This window comes from Ruditapes philippinarum, unplaced genomic scaffold (assembly GCF_026571515.1).
Source record: "Ruditapes philippinarum isolate M1 unplaced genomic scaffold, ASM2657151v2 ctg606_1_1_1_1, whole genome shotgun sequence".
Classification (NCBI taxonomy): Eukaryota; Metazoa; Mollusca; class Bivalvia; order Venerida; family Veneridae; genus Ruditapes; species Ruditapes philippinarum.
The window spans coordinates 482,352-507,670 of record NW_026858164.1 but is presented as its reverse complement, the minus strand read 5'-3'; positions in this window follow the sequence as shown (position 1 = coordinate 507,670).

The window sequence follows — 25,319 nt, the reverse complement described above, 5'->3', positions numbered from 1 at the left end:
CAACCCAGTCTTACGCATTCACCCCAGGATCTGCTGAGTTTCAGTAAGAGGTTTTCAGCTAGTAATTCACTTTTAACTGTATACTTCCCATTAACACGTCCACTTTATTGCCTAACCCATTTGCTTTTTGATATATACTCATCATCATTTGTATTATATTTGACATGTATTTAATGCAGTAAAATATGTTTAAACTAACACGTCCACCGAGTTGAACCTAAAGGACTTGGTTTAATTGCGTCCGTGCATGAGAGATATTGAAACATCTCTCACGCAGTCTAGCACCGGCTTGAGCAAGCAGTATTCAATCCTCAACACCATAAAGTATTAATTAATGATGCTTAATGACCAAAAATAACAACATTGAGATGAAGTATGGGACATATTTTAACTGCTACCATTCGGCATTTAACATCTGCTGTTTGAGTAGAAACCAATGAAATACCTTTATGAAATTTAAACCTGGATGAAATAATTTCTTATCCAATTATTCTCTTATTTTGTAAACATGTTTCATTTCTTTGAAAAAATATTGTCAACGCTATCACAAGTTCGCTTTGATGTACAAGAACATTACAATATAAATCTTATGTTGTTAGAACATCGTCTAACTATTAATCCAGTGTTTAATTAACATATTGACCCATCATATTGATACATAAAGAAAATGTTAAAGTGAATTTGCCTTTATTCAGGAGATGTTTAGGCAAATGTGTATAAATTCCACAATGTGTATTTTGAAAGATAACTGACATAAATGTTTGGAATTCTAAAATAATTGTTGTTGTACTAACAATACGTTGAGGTAACCAGATGTAGTCTGGCACTAACGATAACTTTATAATTTGCTTATAGGCTATTCTATGATCTAAGCAATCTGAAAATTAGAGACTTAGAATAATGTAAAATATTTAACTGTGCAGTGTCAGTACCTTAGGCAATTTTTTAATTACAAATATTCAATCTTATCTAAATCATCTCTGAAAAAACCTACGTTTTTGTAACATATAAAAAGTCCTCTTTTGAATGATTTTCACGATTCGTCAAATTCTATTCAAAAGACGAGATACCTAATTATTATTCAACGACACGCGTTAAACCTTTATATTGTTAGATAATTTCTCCACACATAGCTTTTCTTACTTAAATAAGATGTTTTATAACAACAAGTAGTTATCGTAAAGTCAGATTTATATTAGATTTACAAAACTTATTTTTGTATGAGCTCGTGTATTGCACTGAAGGTCTCACGAAGAGTGTAAGGGTCTTCTGTTTATATACCCCTGTTTTGTTTTGCTAAATTATAATGTATGATGGATTAAGTAAATGACAAATTACTAGAAGACATCGTTCATAAAACATAAACAAAGTTTCAGGAAATTGATAGATAAGTATTGTTACGATGCATTTAAAGTTGAAAATATACAACAATTTAAAAGATAAGTGATTGAAAGACGACAAGCTGTGTTTTTATCACTTGTTAATTGTATCTATAGGATAGCATTGTTGATTTGTGGCCTTGTTGATAATACACAAGTTATGAGTAATGGCTAGTACATATATGTAGATCTAGAAGTATATTCACATACGAAAGAGTTATCATTAATATATATTTTTTACTTCGTCTAATATGTCTGTTTTCGTTGTGACGTAGGGTTCCTATACTTCAAAATATGATACCTTACGAAACATCATGCTTGGCTTTGATGATTGCACTTATTTCAAAGTGAAATATCAGGAAATATCTATACTAGGTCATTTTCAGTTTGATTTCACAACTATGTGAACAATTTTCGCTAGTTTTGTGTCTCTACATAGGGTTATAAAGTTTTAAAAATGGCAACCTTGGCCAAATTATTTCAAATAATTGTAATGTATGATTATAATGTAATAGGAAAGTGTATGATAAGTGAAAAGTTTTTATTCCATTCCTTTTAAGTGTTTCTATATTGCAACATTTTTGCTCATTGGAAAGTCGTTCACGACTTAGCTAAAAATCTTAACTCACAGCCACATATTTGTGGCCACAAGAATATAAATGTCATCACATTTATGATCTTAAACATACATTCTCAATAAATTTGTCGAGAGCATTAATGGTTAAAGTAAATTGGATAAAAGGAGTCGAGTTAAAATGTTTATGGTGTTTACGTGTGTGCGGTTCATTAAAATTTTATGTTGAAATGTCTTTGTAATCAATTTAAGTTTGGTTGTAAACGGAAAGCAAAAAATTAAAAAAAAAAACGAAATTGCTTACATCCGGAAGGAAGGCAGGTTGTTATGTAAATTATTTCTATTAACCCACTTACGTAAATACATTTGACGTTTTCATAAGCTGCAAAACTAATAATTCGTAATTTTAACACAAATTTTTTTATGTTTATTGTTGTTAGCATACAAAAGGAAAACGCGTTGGCCTTTTTTTAAAAAAATGCGATAGTAACTTTCATTTGTGACGTATTATATTTACTAAACCTAGCAAGAAAAGAACGTGTGAAATAATGTTCTTTATTTTTATCACATTTTGATTCAAATGTATGCTACATAATTGCATAAATCACGTTCGTAAATTGTCTATTTCCTCTTTATATTTTTATAAAATAGTATGCCACTTCATCATTTTATCAAAATATAAACATGTTAAACAACAGCATACATATTATTTTCAAATTATCGTTTTCGTAATCTATACAGTATATCAAATATGGCGAAACTTTTTATTTTAATTTTTGACGAACTACGCGGACGAGTTTAGAAAATAGATGCTTTTCTATACCATCACTCGCAAAATAATTTGGGATATCTACTTTCAACTTATATACATAAGAATGATCTAAAACATATAGGAAAACACTTTTTTCTTAAATCATCGATGTTACACAAGTAATTCTGGCAGCTCTAAAAAGGACAATACTTGATTTTATGTAACAAAATCGCTTGAGTACATCTTTTTGAAAAAATCTTTATAATAAACTTAGGAAAAAATTATAATTTGTACTCAATTATGAATCTGTATGCACTCAAGTTGGTTCATCATGTAATTTGTAAAGTTATCGTAAAGGATAGCAAGATTTGTCAAAAAACGTTTTTATTTAAGAAATAATATATCCCAAACAGTGATTTTATCGCTCAATAACATCACTGTTTGGAGTTCGGATGCGAAGAATTATATCACGAGGGCGTAGCCCGAGTGATATAATGATGCGCATCCGAACGACAAACAGTGATGTTATCAAGTGATAAAATCACTGATTTGGATATATTATTTCGATTCTAACACGACATCAACAAATAAATGTTTCCGTACTCGATAGTTAAGCAACATTGCGCCTGATTTGTTTCCGTACTTAATTTCAGCGCGTCGGATTTTTAGTGGTTACGTCACGTGTATAATGAATACGTCACATGTCTAAATATAGAACGTCAAACTGTGCATCTGTTGCATAATAACACACACTTTCTGTTCCTCTATGTTCAATAGGGAAAAATGCGGGTCGTGTTAGAATAGGTAATTTCGTATAATAATGTATTACTTGTTCGTCAAAACAGGAGCAATATTTAGTGTCACTTTATCGGTATAATAGCTAGTAGAAAGGAAAACGGTTTTGACAATACCAAACGACACTTGATGTAAAAATAATGTGTTAGAAGTACCAACGTACACATATGAAATCTTGCAGTCCTGCGTTTATGAAAAGTTGTTATTGTTTTATAACGACTGTTTTGTTAAGTATCAGTCATTAAACACTTACAATGCACACTTAGACAATGGTAACTGCCGGAAATCACGAAATATAAATAGATTACTAGTACTACAGAAATAATTAACTTAAAGGTGTAATAATGAGTTGTCAAGTACTTGTGACTTACAATTCTATATCCTAAATAAACATATTAATGTTAAGTAGCGTCACATAAAAGCGTACTTATTTCTTTACTAAACCGTTTATAATAAGTCTTAAGCATTTATTATATGATTGTTGTTGTTGTTGTTGCATTTAATAACGTCAATGGAGTATTTATTTTTTTAAACATTCACGGTAGTGCTTATATTATGACTTTCATAGACCCTTCACTTCGACATATTTATTCATTTAATACCAATATACTCTAAATGGTTTAGGCAAACACCATCACCTGGGCAAAATAGCACTTAGAATAGAAAAAAAATAGTTGTTATCACAGTTTGTTGAAATATATATTTAAACTATAGAAAACGATTCAACATATTTGAAGATATAATATTGAAATCAAACCAAAAGCCTTAACAAAATGAATGTCTTGCGAATCTTAACATGTCGTTATTACGTCTGATACCTTAAGTAAGCTCGTGGTTGTAATAAATGAATATGATATTTAAACAAATACAATGGATGTACGAAGTAAGGTATTTTAAAATGAAATAATATATAAAAATTGGCATACACGATGCAACATGCAATAAGAAATATGTCATTTGGACCAAAAGGGTTTCATATAATTTGTTTCTTTCATTTACATTTCAAACGAGACAAAAACAGTACACATTGAAAATAAAAGAAATTTTTATAGTCACAAAACATTTTTAATCAATAATAAATTAAAATAATAATAATCACACTGATATGTGATAATATCTAATTTTAGCTGAACATGACTTATGTTACAGAATAGTAATTAATCAAATATAATATATTAATATTGAAAACATTTTTCTCTTAATTGAAGGATGTGTTCAAAATTATGCTTTAACGTTAATAAAGCTGACAATGTACTTTTTATATTTTAACCATTGAAACACTGAGTTTTGAACAAATGAATTTGCATTTTAGTCAAACAATGTTTAATGCAGAAACGTTTAATTTGATGTGTTGTATGTTCTTTTATTCACTTTTTATTTTAATTTGTGTGTGCTATATGTTTGATTTCATTGTTTAAATTATTATCTTGTATAGATCTACATGTGCATGTTAATGTGTCTTGAAAGTATTCTATAAAATATATAAGTAAATGACCAAAGGCATATAAAGGCCGACTGCAGAATAAAGATCGATTGATTGATTGATTGATTGATCGATGGATTATAGGCATCATGACACAAATTATTATTTTTGTTTGAAATAAATGTAAGTTTTGTCGTCAATTAAATAACCTATTTTTTTGTTAGTTTTGTATTATTTCAAAGAATTGAGACTTGTTAATTGTATTGATGCAGTAAATATGTTGACTCTTTTTCTTTGGTCGGAGAATATATCTGGATCCCATTCAGTACGCTGTGTCTAGTATACAAAGTGCTTTTAATTATAAACACAATGTAACTAGTCAGAAAATTCACATCTTTATCATATTCTCACTCTGTACCAAGAATAGACACGGATGACAAAAGGTTATTCATTTAACGCCTTCACATTTATTTTTATACACTTAATATAACATTCTTTGAATTTCATATAAAATAAAGAAAACATTATGATATGAAACCACACAATGTTGTGGAAGTCGATATCGCCTGTATGGTATATGTAAGTATACTACTGCAGCGGCTAATAAACTGCCACCTACTTAATGATATAAATATTATATAATCGCTGAATATATCTCTATCATCGCAATGCATTGTGCTGGATTGTTACTGTTCTGTGATACACTTTGTTAGACTGCACGTTCTAATGTACTGACAGGTATGTTATAATAATATTCCATTCGATAAACATAATTTTGTGATAAAAAAACAAAAGCATGGTACATAAAGACTTATAAGAAAAAGAAGTTGTATTTGTTTAGGAAAAAGAAGTTTTATTTGTACACATATGAAATCTTGCAGTCCTGCGTTTATGAAAAGTTGTTATTGTTTTATAACGACTGTTTTGTTAAGTATCAGTCATTAAACACTTACAATGCATACTTAGACAATGGTAACTGCCGGAAATCACGAAATATAAATAGATTACTAGTACTACAGAAATAATTAACTTAAAGGTGTAATACTGAGTTGTCAAGTACTTGTGACTTACAATTCTATATCCTAAATAAACACATAAATGTTAAGTAGCGTCACATTAAAGCGTACTTATTCCTTTACTAAAATGTTTATAATAAGTCTTAAGCATTTACTATATTTTGTTGTTGTTGTTTTTGCATTTAATAACGTCACTGAAGTATTTATTTTTAACATTCACGGTAGTGCTCATTTTATGACGTTCATAGACCATTCATTTTGACATATTTATTTATTTAATATCAATATACTCTAAATGGTTTAGACCATACAACATACATCTGAACAAAAAAGCACTTAGAATAAAATAAGATAAGTTTAAATTATAGACAACAAAAGGTTAGTTAGATTAAGCATATTAAAGATAGAATATTGGAATAAAACCAAACGCCGAGCAAAATGAATGTCTTGCGAATCTTAACATGTCGTTATTAAGTCTGATTTTCTGATACCTTAAGTAAGTTTGTGGTTGTAATAAATGAATATGTTATTTAAACAAATACAATTGATGAACGAAGTAAGGTATTTAAAATAAAAATTGACTTAGACGATCAAACATGCAATCAGAAATATGTCAGTTTGACCAAAAGGGTTTAATATAATGTGTTTCTTTGATTTACTTTTCAAAAGAGTGGGAAAAAGTAAAACATTCAAAATAAATGAAGTTTTTATACTCACAATACATTTATATTTAATGATGAATTGGAAGAAATAAACAACATGAACTTAACCTTTTTAGAATTTTTTTCTTGAATCTTTCACGTTTTTGCAACATTAAAGATATATATACATGTATATATCAAGCATCTTTCCCTGAATAACTGTTTTTGTGTGATAAAAATGCATTCTAAAATAAATTTGCTGGCAAGGCTCTAGACCTCTTTAATAAGTGTTAAATAAAAGGCAGTCGATAAACTTATAATATCAAAAACTAGATCTACCCTTTATAAATCCAATATAGTTAATGTTTCACAATGAAACGGACAATGGTAATGCTTCAATTTTTATAACTTGTGTAAAATGAATGTATTAAATTCACATTATCAAAAGAAATAATATCAAAAGTTGGCTGAAACTTCTCATTCATTGAATTTCCGAATTTTATTGCAAACTCCATCGTTTATTAAATAACCAATTCAAAAATAAAGTATACATTTACAAAAAGTTAATAACGTATGTGTGATGGTCGTTCGTATAATGCCATATAATAAAGTTATACATAGTTTTAATGTTGTCAGATATTTTTGTATCATATGACTGACTGAAAGAAGTGTACGGCTAGCAGGGAGGAGATGTTGCACACATTAATTAATTTTATACCTAAATCATTTATGCCAATTCGGAGGAACTTGCTGATTGCCTGATGTTTTGATAAATGGAACTTTCATTTGAATTTATTGTTTTCCTTTCTGTTAGCAATATGAAAGTTTTTGCTGGACAATAAAACAGCCAAAAGCACATTATTCTACTTAAATTGTTGGAATGTAAAGAATCAGCACAGTTATTTTATTACATCATTCATAATTGGTAATTATTTCAAACGTCGCCATAATTTATATACGTTGTCATTAGGACGTGTGTTTTGCTCATGTCTAGACATAAAAATGTGTGCCATTAGCGATTCAATAAACGGTATAAAAAAAGAAAGTAAGAGGACAGAATACACCTAAACAAGCCATGATACAATCTGTATTTCGTACAGACGTATCGGTGTTTTAGTACTGCTATAAAAAGTCAAGAGAATAATGTTTGAATATCCTTAAAAATTGCAATTAGCTAGTAATATCTAGATAAACTGTTGATATGAAGCGTAATTACAGATTGCAAAGGAACTTATTTTATAATATAAGAGTCTATCACACAATAAATTAAACAAGATTTTCTGAAATGTGAAATTATTTTGCATTTTCATTTAAAAAGCAACAAATGGTACTCTATCGAGATATACTAGTATATTTCTGGAATTAGGTCTACTTAGAGACGAATGACGGTATATCCCGTCAACAAAGCGACAAATTTATTATATATTAATTTTTTATTTACTTTTTAAGACCAAAAAAAATGAAAATGATGAGGAAATATTCACTACATATTCCACCATCTAAGTGCATCTTATAAAAACTGTATCACTCGCGTGAAAGAGAATGAATTCTTATGTTTAGTACCTTTATTTAATGACAGCATTTCAAATAATTTGATAGATGAATGCCTGTCAATAAATTCATCATCGCCTAGAACTCAAATTAGTATATGTTGCAATAGATAAATGAATAAACAAATGAAACACGATATGAATAAATAATAAAAGTATAATTTTTTAAATAAAATAATTAAATCACAAAAAATTAATATCACAAAATGATTAAGAAAAAAAAACGAAATTGTAATTGCTTGATTAGAATTGCGGCGTGTGGACCATTACGTTGCTAACCATTTAACTGTTAATCATTTTAGGACATCAAGTTAAATATTAAATTCTTGTCAAAGTATGGCGCTTGAGCAGATTGGTTTTAGTACGGTTATTCTTGAGAAGATAAAGTCTTTGGCGGTTTTTATAATTTTTCCACGGTATTTATAAGGGAGCACGTCAATTACCGAACACGCGAGAATTGATTTTTGTATTATAATGAGTACGAAATATACACCGTTCTGATTTATTATTTAGTTTTTTAAACCGAAAACAGCCGTCTAGTTTATCAACGGTGCACACGATACATATGTGAATTTTGGCAGTGTTTGTATATTGTTCTGACATTAATGTATCATAGTATATGTCTTTGATATAGAGTATGCCATAAAATCAACTTTATATTTGATACTGCCAGCCATTCAAACATTCTAAACGCAATGTTTTAGATTTGCATTAATAAAGTAGATCCGGTCAAACTTTACATTCGTGCTTTTAAGTGTAACAAAAATAGAAAAAAAAATGTATGTATCTTATCATTACTGATGAACCTGTCTCATCCACGTTTCGGCCACTGCTAATTAGGCTGTCTATGCTACCGTAATTAGTTAAACTATTTATCAAATTGTCACGTTATTTTTCATTAGGTATACAGAGACTGAGAGCGCTTTATTGTTGCATAATGAACAGGTCATTAGAATTGATCTGGGACACTGATATGTGATAATATCTAATTTAAGCTGCACATGACTTATGGTACAGAATAGTAATTAATCAAATATATATTAATATTGAAAACATTTTTCTCTTTATTAAAGTGTGTGTTCAAAATTATGCGTTAACGTTGATAAAGCTGCCAATGTACCTTTTATATTTTAAGCATTGAAACACTGAAATTTGAACAAATGAATTTGCATACTAGTTAAACAATGTTTAATGCAGAAACGTTTAATTTGATGTTTTGTATGTTCTTTTATTCACTTTTTATTTTAATATGTGTGTGCTCTATGTGTGATTCCATTGTTTGAATTATTATCTTGTATAGATCTACATGTATATGTTAATGTGTCTTGAAAATATTCTATAAAATATATAAGTAAATGACCAAAGGCATATATAGGCCGACTGCAGAATAAAGATCGATTGATTGATTAATTGATTATAGGCACAAATTATTACACAAATAATTTTTTTCTTTTGAAATTTTGTATTATTTCAAAGAATTGAGACTTGTTAATTGTATTGATGCAGTAAATATTTTGACTCTTTTTCTTTGGTCGGAGAATATATCTGGATCCCTTAAAGTACGCTGTGTCTAGTATACAAAGTGCTTTTAATTATAAATACAATGTAACTAGTCATAAAATTCACATCTTTATCATATTCTCACTCTGTACCAAGAATAGACACGGATGACAAAAGGTTATTCATTTAACGCCTTCACATTTATTTTTATACATTTTATATAACATTCTTTGAATTTTATATAAAATAAAGAAAACATTATCATATGAAACCACTACTATGTTGTGGAAGTCGATATCGCCTGTATGGTATATGTCATTATACTACTTCAGCGGCTAAATAATTGCCACCTACTTAATGATATGAATATTATATAATCGATGAATATATCTCTTTCATCGCAATGCACTGTGCTGGATTGTTACTGTTCAGTTGTGAAGCATTTTAATATACTTAGTTAGACTGCACGTTCTAAGGTACTGACAGGTATGTTATAATAATATTTTCTATTCGATAAAAAGGGGCATGCAAAATAAACATGTATGGAAAAGCAGTTTTATTTGTATAGTGTCCGGTGTTTTGCCATGTGTGTTTAAACTTGGAGCGTTAAATCGTTTAAGACAATAAAAATAGTTGAATCAAAGTTTCTTAAATATATCTTGCAGTGTAATTACAGTCAATATTTTTCTGGCATCTACAAGTAGTAAAATGCATCATTTTAGTTATGTAGTTTACATAACAGGTTTTGTTTTAAATAATAGTGTAAATTATCGTCAGGATTCGTGTTCTGTGTGCGTTGTTTGCTTTGGAAATTAAAGAAGAATGAATATCTAAAGAACGATTTTCATTTTATATTGCTTAATTTTAAGTAGTTCGATTTTAAATGTTAATAGATCTTGAAATTAATGCAGAACTTAAATAGCACAGTCTAAATTAAACAACGACACCAGAAAAAGGAACATTACAAATCGAAATCAACTATACTATAGTTTGATTTATTATGAGTTTATTATATACAATTGAGTACTATACTGAATTCTATTGGACGAGTACATAGCAGTGAAACCTATATCGGACGAGGTGCTAGCCGAGTCTAATAGGTTTTGTAGCTTTTTACTTGCCCAGTTTTTAGCAATGTAAAATGACCTTATTTCACACCAACATTGATATTATATTTCCGATTCTATAAGAACGTTTAATACGACATTTTTGTTGTAACTTTGGTATTTTAGTTCCATCAATTTGATCTTTTCTTGATGTGGCTGAGGGTCGAGTATTATTGCTTGAAAACTGTATTTTCACCATAAGGATATGGTGCCTGATTTTTAAATATTTCTTTTTTAAAGTTGTCTGAAATACGTAGGTAGAATTCAAAGCGTCCAAATCGATCTCAATATTACATTTTGTTAAGTTGTGCCTACTATTTTCTCCTTTAGGCCACTTAATTGTCTTAATTGTAATCAAATATTACTTTTCGACGAATAGCACATGCGAAACTGATGTATAAATTTGAAGGTTCAATGGTCACCGCCTTATTGATATTTCGTTGGATGGTAATGAAATCTTTATCTCGCTATTTTCGTCATTGAATGTTTGAAATAATATAATAAAAGTTCAAGTTATACGTTTCACCTTTGTTGTAACGATATTATCTATTGTCATGATATGCAACAACAACAATTTGCAAAATGACTGGACACTTAGAGCATATGTAAAACAAAGGTTTTGCTGGTTTTGACACTTCTTTTGTCAGAAGACAAATGCCACGGTACAAAACTGTCTTATGAAGATAATGTGTGAGCGGCCCGATGCTATGTTGACAGAGCTGCAAAACAGTATTCTGTGGTTTGAGTTCCGGTCAGACTCCACATTTTTCTCACTCTCTGATATTCTGCGCCTAACAGGGGACATAGCTGTATTGAACTCCAATGTAATTCATACTGCTTACGCTAGAATCTCAAGATTAAATTCAAAACTTTACCATTGTCGTGTTTAAATGTTGAATTCTGCTTTCGCCGGTGTTAGGGGTGTGGGCGGTAACTTGCACTTCCAGTACCATCCATGAACAGGCTCAATCAAACCGAGCCTGCAACATTTTCAAAATTGCCGTGTTTGGGTTTCTTTAGGGATTCTGTTTTTCTTTTTTTCTAATAAGGGACGGCCAGATTGATCGGTAGAGTCGAAAAATAAAGTTTCGGTGGTCCAGGTCAGGCTGCACTGTTTTAACCCAGTGACACTTATATGTATGTCTGGAACGGTATATGAATAGCCAATGTTTCTTAAATGACTAAATACATTTAAAAGTAAGATTAAATTCGACACAAGAAAATAAAAGCCATTCTCATCAAATGATTTAGTTAAAACATATTTTATTTCTCAGAATACATGTTACAATTTACAAAGCAGTTCAAATATTCTTAACAAAAACAGGATTAGAATGAAATACAACGTGTCTTATGGAATTCTTTTCCTCTTATATGATTTGAAATGACATTGGTTAAGTAGCTTTTTATATACATTTTATTCTTTATGTTTTTATCATTGTTGTAGAGGGATTCGTGGCACTGTCGCACTCGTTTTACACTTATATAACTGCACACAGAGAGCCTTTCATATTTTAGACAAGTAAAGTGGCTGAACTACATTAAATGGTTTAGTGTCTCTAAAAATAGAATTTGCAAAAACCAGCACTTTATTCACTGACAAAGCAAAACAAATTTTGACTTTTAAAATACTATATCCTATAGATCTAATACTATAATGTGGTTTTGAGGATTTCTTTAGTGACGCATGTAAGATTTTTAAGAAAGTAGTTCATATGTGGTTAACAAAGTGCCAGCTACTTAACAATGTAGACTAGCTATAATTATATCCTTACACTGCAATATTTATGAAATGTAATTGTTACATTAGGGTTAACATGTAGTGAACTGGTCTTATGTTATCACAAATTACAGTAAACTTTGCTTATAACGAACTCATCGGGACATTCAAAATATGTTCCTCATATCCGGACATATAGCGAATTAGTTCCTTGTATCAGGAGTTTGTATAGCAAACAGATTTACATATAACGAACCATTGTCCGCCATTTTAAAGAGCATAAAATATCATATTTTGTTTCTAAACTCTGTGCTAGTTACATTTAATAAATTTCATAAAAAGACTAAATAGCGACATTTCATTAATAAATTGGGTTTTATATCGACTCCATGTCTTATTTTGGTGACCAGACAACCAAAATGAGTTTTATTAGCATAAAAATAGGTAACCTCATTGTGGCGAAATGGGAAGTACAATTTTTGTGTGCATGTAAAACTCCGCCTTCGGATCATCCGTACATCGATATTAAATCAACAACAAATGACTTTAAGTGGCAGTCCTAATTAAACGGTATATTTCTGCATTGTAACGGATGTTTTCATACAAATTTTATCTTTTTACGAGATAATTACTTTTACTGAACCCCAGGTTAAGTGCACCGTGAAGCTTTAACGGTTAAAGTGTGTTTGCACAAGAAAATATCACATTTGCTGTGTTCCGGATAGCAACTATAAAACTGTGACATAGCGCATACACGAGCTCATTATAGTCTTCATTTGCATGTTAAAATTCGTATACGAACTTTAGTGTTACCGTAGGGTTTCCCGTTTAAAATACAATATTTGATGAGATTTACAACAATACCAATAAACAGGTTAATGACACTGTAGAATGTTTGATTTTGTAGCCAACGGCAAAACATTTTTACATATTTATTTAATGTAGCTTTAAATAAAAATATACAAAATTTTCGATTTTTCCTTTTATATTGAATATCTTCTATTATATCTTAAGGGTGACTTTTACTTATGAAAGATATAGATTTCATTTCATTTCAATCAAGCGAACGTTGTAGTTTTCAATTGATTATGCTTGCAATCATGCGTGATAATGTTGAAACCGATTATAAATGGTCATTATTATTTTACCATTTAGGCAAAAAATTAATAGAATAAAACGAATAACCGTTTTATATTTTGGTGACAAGAACTCGTACTCAAAATATCCTAAAAAGAAAATTATTACGTACTTCTATACAAATTCATTTTCATTGATGTATTGAAGTACATACACCAATAAACGGTACATTCGGCCGAGTTTTAATCCGTGCCAATGGAAACGAAATTTGAATATTTAAAGGTAGCCGATTTATTGATTTTCGTTATAAAAGTGCAATTTTTAACTAAATTGGGACTAAGAAATAAGTTCCTTATAAGCGATAATTCCTTATAACCGTGTTCGCTATTACCGTAATTTTTTATATGAAATAAAGAAGGGCAGAATTCGGGCCAAAATAATTTGTTCCTTATAACCGGAAGTTCGCTATAACCGTGTTCGCTATAAATGAAGTTTACTGAATTGTACTTATATATAACTATGAATACAATAACTAATTATAAATACAGCAAGTTGTAATGCAATGTTATTATCCTGTCATGTTACTACCTAGTACACAAGAAATTTTACAACAATTATGCCCTAAATGGAAAAAAATCCGTTTAGAATAATTGAAATGCAACTAAATGAAAAACAATCTGCATATATCTATGAATATATCTTGTTTCAACTTTGACAAGGGAGTATATTTTATTATTACCCCTCACTTTTTTCGTAAGGTTAATTTCCCATAGGCCTCTGGGAGTTATTGTTACTGTTAATGCAAGTGTACCACGTGACCAAGAAATTAATACTGTTACAGGGGTAACAGTACTTTTTAACAGTATAAAATCTGGTCTATTTTCTAAAAAAAAAAATGGCCGCCATTTTTCTCTCGATTCATTGTTATTTTCGAAGTTTACCACAATAGCGCATCACTAGAGTTACTATGACCACCCATAAAATTTAGTTGCTTGCACTCTGGAGTGCTTTTCGCGTATAAAATATCTTTTAGTTGAATAGTCTAAAAGTAAACATCCGTTTTCACCGGACGTTATTGCAATGTGAATAATTATGTGTCAAACTGGAACATGCAGACATGTAAAGAAATATTTAACAAATTAAATCAGTGAAACATCACAGATATGCTGGACAGACATAGGATATCATCGTTATTTTGAAAACACATAGGTCAAAAACCATGCCAAGAATATTCTGGATACAGAAGGATCAGATTTCACTGTGAATCACTGATCATAACCGTAAATTTGGGTTAGTGTTTTGTTTTCAAAATAAAACACAGCTTATTGTATGCTTATGATATGTAGATATCATTGCTTGCTTAAAGAATAAAAGAAAAGGAAGACTCCTCTGTAGGCCTACAGTACACTTAAAACTTAAAAGGTAAGGACAGTTTAGAAATTGTTACTTTTGGTTTATTTTTGTTACAGTTAGATTTAGTTGAGAATTTCAGACCATCACAGTATTTTGTTCGTGGTAATAAAATAAATAACACATAGGTTTGTGAGTAACAGTAAAAATATTACGCCTCGGGTAATAGTATTTTCCTCGGGATGATTTTTTACTGTTACCTACAAACCCATGTGTAATTTATATACTGTTTGACAGAAAAAATAGGATGGTTCATAAACCGTTTGACAGGGGTACTATGGTAGTATACATCAATTATATTTCAACGTTTAACAAAGTGAATTGGGTAGTATATATCAGTTATAAGTGTTTTACATATCGTTTTTTGTGCTCCTAAACATAAAGTTTTTCCTCTTTAATAGCATGTCATCATTTTTGTATTCATAAATGTTTGCCATTTTGAAACGAACATATTACAAATATGTTGAGATAAGAACAACTTCCAACAGTCTAAAAACTAATTTAAAAAATGATACGCTTCTTATATCAACGTCACCAGTTGCACGCTTTCTTCACTAAGATATTTTGCAATAAGTCCTCTATCGAAGTTTTGTACGTCTGAAAAGTTTCCTCTTCAATAACCATAACACTTTTCCAAGTATTTTTTTTATCATATTAGCGCATTAGATACAAGAATATATGACGTAAAGAATGCTTTTCTTAAAGAAAAAAAATTAAAATATAACGTTTCAGTTTTTCTACATAGATTTATCCGGTACCTTCTTAGAGGATATATATACATAATGATATTCATGCAATATTTTTATTGCTTTCCACATTTTCGAACCTATTTTTTATTTATATAAAAATTCTTTGGCATTTATGTCCAAAATCTGTGAAAGAACGCATTAAGCAGATAGAAAAAAGAATGCATAACGGAAAACGGAAATTACGAAGTTTTGAAAAATTTCTATGCATACCACCAAATTTAAAATCATTTCCTGAGTTCACCTACCGAAACACGACAGTTTGTTTAGAAACGCATAAGTACATCTTAAAGTGTTCCATTTTTTCAAGCTTAATAACCCTACAAGAAATTATAATGCCATTGTCACGCAAGCAAGCTATGCTTACATTTCTATACGACTTTGCATGAAAAACTGAGAACTAACATGCAAGTTAATCTGTTTTACTTCGGCGAGTATCTTTTTTAAAGATACTTCTTGTTGTTTTTTTTTGTTGCCTTTTTAATGGTTTTGTTATTTGATACATAAATTTTGTCTCAGTGTTGAGATAATGTATCAATGACATTCTACCGTTTATTCGATAATATCTCACAAAAAAATCTGTTTAATAAATTGAGTCATATTTAGTACCAAAACTAAATTTATTTATTAACCTTTTCCCTTATATAAGCGAGTTTCGACGGCTTTTTGCCCTCCTCTTTTTTTTGAGGCCTCAAACAAAAAATGCCCTATTTAGGCCCCAAACACTGTTTTTCGTTTTAGAAATGTTGTTAATAAAAATGTGACCACTTTTTCGGCGCCGTTCCTCATCCAAATGTTACATCAGGGGGTTGCCAGAAGGGGGATGTGCATTTTTCATATTTTCATAGCAGTTTGAACTTGTTACAGGAGGCCTTTCAATAAAAAAATGGCCATTTTTCGCAATATGCTCATGGGGTAAAGGTTAAAGTGTAGTTTTATTACTGCTATATTATAGTGTTACTATTTCACAGGCATTTTGAAACGTAATTTGTTTTTCTTCTTCATTTTCTATTCGATTGCTAAAATATAGGCTAATCCGCTATTCCGTGCTGATCAAATATTTTATCTTGTTCGCTTGAAATAAATATATAACATTTGATAACATCACATATTCTCGGGTCTTTCCGCCATTCTTCGGATAAGGACCTCGAACACAATTATAAAAATACACAGAATGGATACGGGATTTCAGTCTTACCTACGCTAAAAAAATAAACATATAAAATACTTATTTAATGATGGGAGTTTTTTATTAAGTTTATTCCAATATTTCGAGTAAAGGTTCACTTTAGTTATGTGAATTTACAGAAGTAAACGGTACACTATTTATATACTTATTATTATGGTTGTAGACATAAAAAGGTCAAAATGTTTACCGGTTGATATTAATTCGAATTTGGTTATAATTGAACATCATTGGACATTTGTAAATTGATTCTGATTGTCAGACTTTTTTTTCAAAAATAATTTTACTGAAATAAGCTTTATTTTCCTTTTAATGTCAAATACAAACATTCGTGATACATAATCAAAGATTACACTTTGTTTTTGTTTAATCTAAACCACGTGGTAGAACTTTTTTCAATCGCCTTAAAGGTAAAACACAATTCAAAATATGTCAAAATTTATCACTCAGGCAGATAACCAGTTGTACAGCATTATTCAAGGATATATGACATACGTTGAAGAAAAATACAGTTTGCATACATTGCTTCTAAATAAGACTGACAGCAATTTATTTTCCAACACCCTGACAGCAATTTTTTTACCCACAACCACCAGAAATCACACCTGAAATATACTTATATGGACCATCTACATGAAGGTGCAAAATTCTCCAGAATTCACCCGAATAATTCAAAAATATCTTTAACACACAGTGCAATCAAATTAACTATCAGTCATGTGTTTTAGATTTTTCACAAAATTTATTCAAAGTTTTTTTTAATTGATTGGTGCAAACTATCAATGCTTGATTTGTCATTCGGAGAGTCACAAAATCATACAGAGCTACCAAAATGTTTAGTTTCGGGTAAATGCTCAAAAAACTGATCATTCCCAATGCACAAACAAGAAAGAATTACAATTTACATAAAAGTATGTTTGTGTTATTAATAATTTTGACTGGAGCCATAGTTCGAATATGTCCCCTGCCCCCTAAAGTCTGAGATTATTTGTGAATAATAACAGAGGTGATCCAAACTATAGTATTTAATTTATTGATATGTTTATATATTTTTTTCTTTCGTATCTTTTTGTATTCACCTGCTATAGTCATGAACGAGAGTGTTATCAGATTAGGTAAAAACTAAAAACAAAAAGACAGTTACATAAACCACGAAAAGTCATTAAATAACCACATTATTATATCATGCTTAGTTGTATGCATAATTCTTTCACTTAAAGCAAAATAAACATGCCAGTATGATTACCACTAAATAAAACTGATGAAATACACGCTGCTAGGACTTTCTCGGAGGTTTAAGTATGATACTTCCCTGCGTGATTTATGTTTGTTGTTGGACAAAAAGTGTTTTGTTGTAAACCTAAGAAAATAACAAAGAAACGGAACACTGTTTAAATCAAAGAATTTTTTTAAATTAAGACAATCTTGGTTATTTCATAAACCTAATAATCTAAAAACGCCCATCGGATTTAATCGATGTTATATTTTCGATCCTTGAAGATAGTTCAGCACGACATAATTGTTGTGTATACATTTTACATGGTAAAGAGATATGTTTACAAATAAACCGTCCGTAACTTTCATCTGAAATTGATTTCTGTCTCTGAACGCAACTTGTAACGTTACTCAAAAACGTATTTGTTGTTGCAAATATTTGAATACGCATCTATAACCAAAAAATGAAAAATTGAAACTGTACCTTACATTGATCTTTAATCTTTATAAATAGCCTTTGTCTGCCATTCAAACAAGTTTTCAGCCGAGATTGATTAACTTATCAACATAAATCCTTCTATCAGTGCATTCCATACACAACATAACTGTAAATCATACAATTATGATAATACATTCATACATCATACATTCTGTTGAGGATATAATTACTATAGAGTTAGACGTAACAGGTTAAATGATCCAAAACAACTTTTTATACACGGCCATGTAACTTTAACAAGCAGAATTTAATGAACGCAACCCCAACTTAGGACCACCTGAATGAGACAAGCAGGACACCAAACAAGAAAGGACACACGGACAAACAACGGAAGGCTTTTGTATGCTGCATAACAGATTACATTTCAGATCCTTTTTACCAAAATAAAACCTTCCCAGACATCTTTTCCTCCATGTACATCCAACAACTTTCTTATCTGTTCACTTTGTTTAATTATCCTTTAATGGTGAAAAGAATCAAGTTTTGTCAAACATACCAGTGAAATTTCTGGCAGTGTTTGCTTTTTAAGTCAAGTTTCTTTCTCAAAGACGTTAAAATGACAGTCTTACATCCGCTCTTTAAGGCATGATTAAAGATACCATTGAATAAATTAGTAATAAAGTTTTTACAGTATTGTGTGCTGCTTGAACATACACGTTAAGGAGAAAGGGGATAATACAACCTTAAAGTTATAGCAAAATAATCAGTGACTTACAATCATATCAAGCATATTTCTAGTCATGTAAATAGTACAGCAATATCTGTAAAACAATTCTAAGTATTTTTCTAATAAAGGGCAAAAGCATCGGTAACAAGAATGTATATTACAGTACTATAATCAAACGTCATGCCATTTATCTTGATAAAAAATCCTTTAAACTGTAATATTCCGACAATTTTAGCAATTTGATTTGCAAACATGTCATTTATATTTCTAAACAATGGTGGAATGTAATCAAAAGTGACTCAGATATTTTTGGACTACATGATATTCATTTAGGATTGTAGATTACGATTGTATCAAATACACTTTTATAAAAGCTTTTTTCTTTAAAGATCCTGTTACAGAATCTTTTTATGGTTTTAAAACATAAAGATGATGCTCAAATTAAGATTTATCAATATTTTAGGTTCCAAAAAGCATTATTTATAAAGATAGTACCGAATTTGACATTTCATGTAAATAAAGAGAGGTAATAAACAATTTATTTTCTATAAAGTTAAAGTCAAATTTTACAATAAGAAATGAATGCATATATTTTAATGATTACATATGATATGCACAAATATTTGCAGTACGTATTTTACATATTCTTCGATGTTTGAAAATTGTTTTACTTGCATAATTCTGTACATATATATAATATTCACTAAGTGTGGTTTACCATTTTGATCACAACATACAGGATCTTTAAATTAAATTTCGACCATTTTCAAGGTTGATTAGTACAATTCAATGACATCTTTTCGAGATTTTTAAAGCAATGACACAATTTGTGACGTCATGTTACTTTTTTGGTTAAGAGATTAAATATGCATATCATTTAAGCAGAAAAACATATTTTAGCCAATTCCAAATATATTGCTTATGGATTACTGTATGTCTTGTTGTCTTAGATGGAAGGATTTTCTACTTATATATTTTTCCCTATCAGTGCAGTTATCACCTGGAGATATTGAAATTTTTCTTTTAATGTTTGCAGATGATGTAGGTTTGATTTCAGATACCATCGTAGGTTTACAAAATCAACTCAACGGTCTTCAAAAATATTGTTTAGAATGGAAACTTAATGTAAATGTTGAAAAAACGAAAATTGTTGTATTTAAAAACGGAGGTCACCTATCTAAACGAGAAAAATGGTTTTATAATGATAACCTTATTGAAACAGTAAATGCCTTTACCTATGTGGGTTTAAATTTCACAAGTAAATTATCATTGTATAAAATGTCTGAAAATTTAGCTATAAAAGCAAAAAAAGTATTAGTTATCCTTTTAAAAAATATGTATAATCTTTTACCAATGTCAGGTAAATCTTATTTCAAAATTTTTGACTCAAAAATATGTCCTGTTTTGTTATATGGGTCAGAAATATGGGGACTTGAAGTTAGGGATTGTATAGAACGTGTTCAAATATATGCATGTAAGAGATTTATGAATATTTCTTTAAAGTCGTGTAATGCAGTTGTAATGGGAGATTGTGGAAGATACCCAATGTATATATATGCAACAAAAAGATGTATTAAATTTTGGATACGGATTTTATATATGGATGATGAGAGATATGTTAAAAAAAAGTTATTTTATGCTTAAACGGTTAGATGAACTAGGTTATAAAAATTGGGTGACAACTCTACTATTAAATCTCTATAAGAATGGTTTTGGCTATATTTGGGAACAACAAAAGGTTGAAAATGCAAACTTATTCCTTACCCTTTATGTAAATAGATTAAAAGATCAGTACATGCAAAATTGGAACAGTGAGTGTTTAGAAAACAGAAAGCTAGTATTTTATAGAAATTTTAAATGTAATATTAATTTTGAAAAATATCTGGACTGTATAGATATATTGAAATTTAGGAGTAGTCTTGCTGCTTTTAGGTCATCTTCTCATCGATTGATGATAGAGAAAGGAAGACATATTGGTATTCCAAGGGAAATCCGTTTTTGTATACACTGTCCATATGTAATTGAATGTGAATTTCATTTTCTGTTAAAATGTCCTTTATATAATAATCTACGTCAACAATTTATACCAAATAAGTATTGGGAACATCCAAATAATCATAAATTTAACTTATTAATGTCATGCAAAAGTGTAAAGACAATACGAAACTTATCAATGTTTTTATATTATGCATTTAAACTGCGAAATGAATTTTTATCTTAAATGTCTTTATGTCAGTTGCTAAATCTTATTACATAATTATATGTTTTTTGAAAATTGGCTAAAATGCTGCTCTGGCAACATGTCATTGTACTTTATACAACTCTATGTAAATCTGTATATTATGCGATGTTATATTATCCTAACTAGCTGTCATGTCATTATGCTATTGTGTTTATATATATATATATATTTCATGTATACATGTGTATGGGCCGGTGGCCTGAATGCAAATTTGAAAATAAACCTATCTGTAAACATTATTCGAGGTTTTGCTGGGCAAGATGCAATAAAACAGCCCAAACCACATTATTCGACTTAAATAGTTGGAATTTAAAGTACCAGAAATGTAATTTCATTACAGTATTCATTTCTGGGACTTATTTTAAACTTCCTTGTGATTTGTTTATGGTGCAATAAAGTAAGGTTTTGCTAGTGTCTAGTCATCCTTTTTTAAGCCATTAGCAGCTTAGTTAATAATTGGCTGCCTTCGATTGCTAACGCGGGTTTAACACTTTCGACACGGGTAACAATCGAACAAGGTAGAGTTGAGTAATACGTCATCAGTTTTGCGTACCTGAGTTACGCGGGTTGGACACTGCCTATCAGCTGGGTCACAAGTGTTAAAATGACAGCCAACAACGTTGAAAAGGAGTAAATGAGAGGATTTTTATAGTTTTTCTGCTTTTGTTTGTTAATAGAATCTAATATAGCCTTTGAATTTATCTTTACTTTATTTATTTATATAAAATAGTTAAAGTAATTCAAGCATTATTTCCTCTGCCCAAAGGTGCAAGTAATTCCCTGGGCGCAGCCATATTTGTTTACAACCCGATCAACTCGTGCTTGTTCGATTGCTATTAAAGGTACGCATGCGCATATGAGCTTTTCCGGTATCGACACTACTTACACGGGTTAGGCAATCGAAGGCAGCCAAAATGTTAACGAAATGTGTTAAGTTTTTTAGTCACAATTGTTTTTTTCCTTTTGTAAAGCTGCAATAAATTATGTTGGTTAATAATGACTTGCATTTACTAATATACTTCAAACAGTTGTCTGTTTTGTCTGAAATGGATTCATTCTTTACATGTTTCTAAACTTTTAAAAAGCATATGAAATTTTGAATTCTGCTGAAACTGGTGATAGGAGCGTGGACGGTAGAGTGCGCTTTCCAGTACCGTCCATGAACAGATCAGATTCGAACTGACCCTGCAGCATTTTCAATTTTGGCGTTTCGTGCGTTCTTTAGGGATTCTCTATCATGATACATGATTGTCGTTTCTATCATCTAACATCAAATGATCACCATTTTGGGACATTATTTTCACTTTTATCATTACTACGTTTATTTAGTATGTTTTTGTACTCTTATCCACGTTCTCATCAATTATAAAACTAGGTTTAGATCTACTTGACAAACAGAAGACATATCTAAATTGATTGGTTGTTCATCTACGACCACCAGACACTACTATCAAAATTTTGAAAAAATGATTGCCATTATGAGACGATGTGCTAAGCGCAATTATTGGGTTGCCTCCAAGAGCAAGGTCTTACTTAAATGTCAATTGTGAAAAAGGGTATAGTTCGTGTTCGCTCCATAACTTTTAAACTGCTGGAAAAAAAAGAAATATATTTACACACGTTATCACCATTATGAGACAATGTGCAGTGCGCAATGATTAGGTTGGTACCCCCAAGGCCAAGGTCACACTTAAAGGTGAGGTCACACTTAAAGGTTAAGTGTTAAAATGTATACATTTCTTTTCCGCTCCATAATATTTAAACCGCTGCAATGCTTTATTTTTTTAAGATAACTTGGCAAAAATGATCACCATTATGACACCATGTGCATAACACAACAATCAAGTCACTGCCCCAAGATCAGGGCCACTCTCAAAGGTCCAACATTTATTTTTCATGTCCGCTCTATAACTTATTGACAATTCAAAGGGTTAAATTACTTTGCATAAATAATCCCCACCATGAAACAATCTGCAAAGTCCAGGTTGCTACCCCCAAGTTACACCAAGGTTGCTACCCCAAGGTCAAGGTTGTATGTTCTCCATAACTTTTTTTACTTTATGGAAGATTTTAAATAACTTGGCACAAATAAAATCACCATCATAAAACTCTGTGCTTATGATATGCATGGCACAAAATGAAGGTCATTGTTGGTGAAAGGTCAATAAGCATACATTCAAGGGGATTAAGCTGTTCTACAGATTGCATTGTTGTGGTAACTTTGGTATTTTAGTTTCATCAAGTTTATTTTTTTCACGTGGCTGGGGATCGAGCCGAGTATTATTGCTTGAAAACTGTATTTACACCATAAGGATATCGTGCCTGATTTTTTAATATTTCTTTTTACAGCTGACTGTAATACGTAGGTAGAATTCAAAACGTCCAAACCGATCCAAATAGTCCATCTGACTTAGTTGTCCCCACTGTTTTCTCCTTAAGCCACTTGAAAAAAATATAATGGAGTCAAAGATTACTTTTCGGCGAAAAGCACACACGCCTTTGATGTAAAAATTTGAAGGGTCAATGTTTACGTCGTTTGATGGTTATGAAATCTTTATCTCGCTATTTTTCGTATTTGAATATTTAAAATGATATGATGAAAGCTCCAGTTTTACGTTTTACCTTTGCTGTAACGAAATTGTCAATTGTTATGATATGAAACAACAATAAGTTGCTAAATGACTGAACAAAATTTTTATAGAAGGTATTCTTATTTCTTGAGAAAAAAACAACAACAACAAAACAAAGACATTGATGCTATAGACTTAGAGCATATGTCAAACAAAGGGTCTGCTGGTTTTGACACTTCTTTTGTTGGAAGACAAATGTCACGGTACAGAGCTTTCTAATGAAGAATATGTTTGAGCGGCTCGATGCTTTGTCAATAGAGCTGCAGTATAGTATTCTGTGGTTTGAGTTCCGGTCAGGCCCCACATTTTTCTCACTATGTGATATTCTGCGCCTAACAAGTGTTATGGCTGTATTTAACTCAAATGATGTTCACACTGCTAACGCTAGAATCTAGTCTTGATAGCCAGGTAGAGTCGCAGAAAAGTAGTTTTTTATTTACGTTTTATTCTATATGTTTTTATCATTGTTGTAGAGGGCTTTGTGGCACTGTAGCGCTCGTTTTACACTTATATAACTGCACACAAAGATCCTTTTATATTTTAAGTAAAGTGGCTGAACTATATTAAATGGTTTAGTTCTTTAATATAATGACGATTTGCATAAAACAACACTTTATTCACAGACAAACCAAAATGATTTTGGACTTTTAAAATAGTATATCTTAAAGATCTAATACATGTACTATGTTGTGGTTTTGAGGATTTTCTTAGAACGGCATGTAAGGTTTTAAAGAATATTGTTCATATGCGGTTAACAAACTGAAAGTACCAGCTACTTAACAATGTAGACTAGTTATAATTTACTCCTTACAGTGCAATATTTATGAAATGTAACTGTTACATTAGGGTTAAAATGAAGTGGACTGTGCTTATGCTAGAGACACAACTTACCTAGAATTATACTTATATATAACTATCAATACAAAATCTAATAATAATAAAGCAAGCTGTATTCCTGTCATGTTACTACCTATTAGACAAGAATTTCTTCAACTTTTATGCCTTAAATGGACAGTCAGGTAACCACCAAATCCTTTGGGAATCATATTAAATGCAACTAAAATGAAAAACAATCTGCATGTATCTATGAATATATCTTGTTTCAACTTAATATTGATTTTACATGTACATAAAAAACATTTATGTTTTACCGTTCGACAAAGAATGATGGGAAAGTATATATCAGTTGTATTTT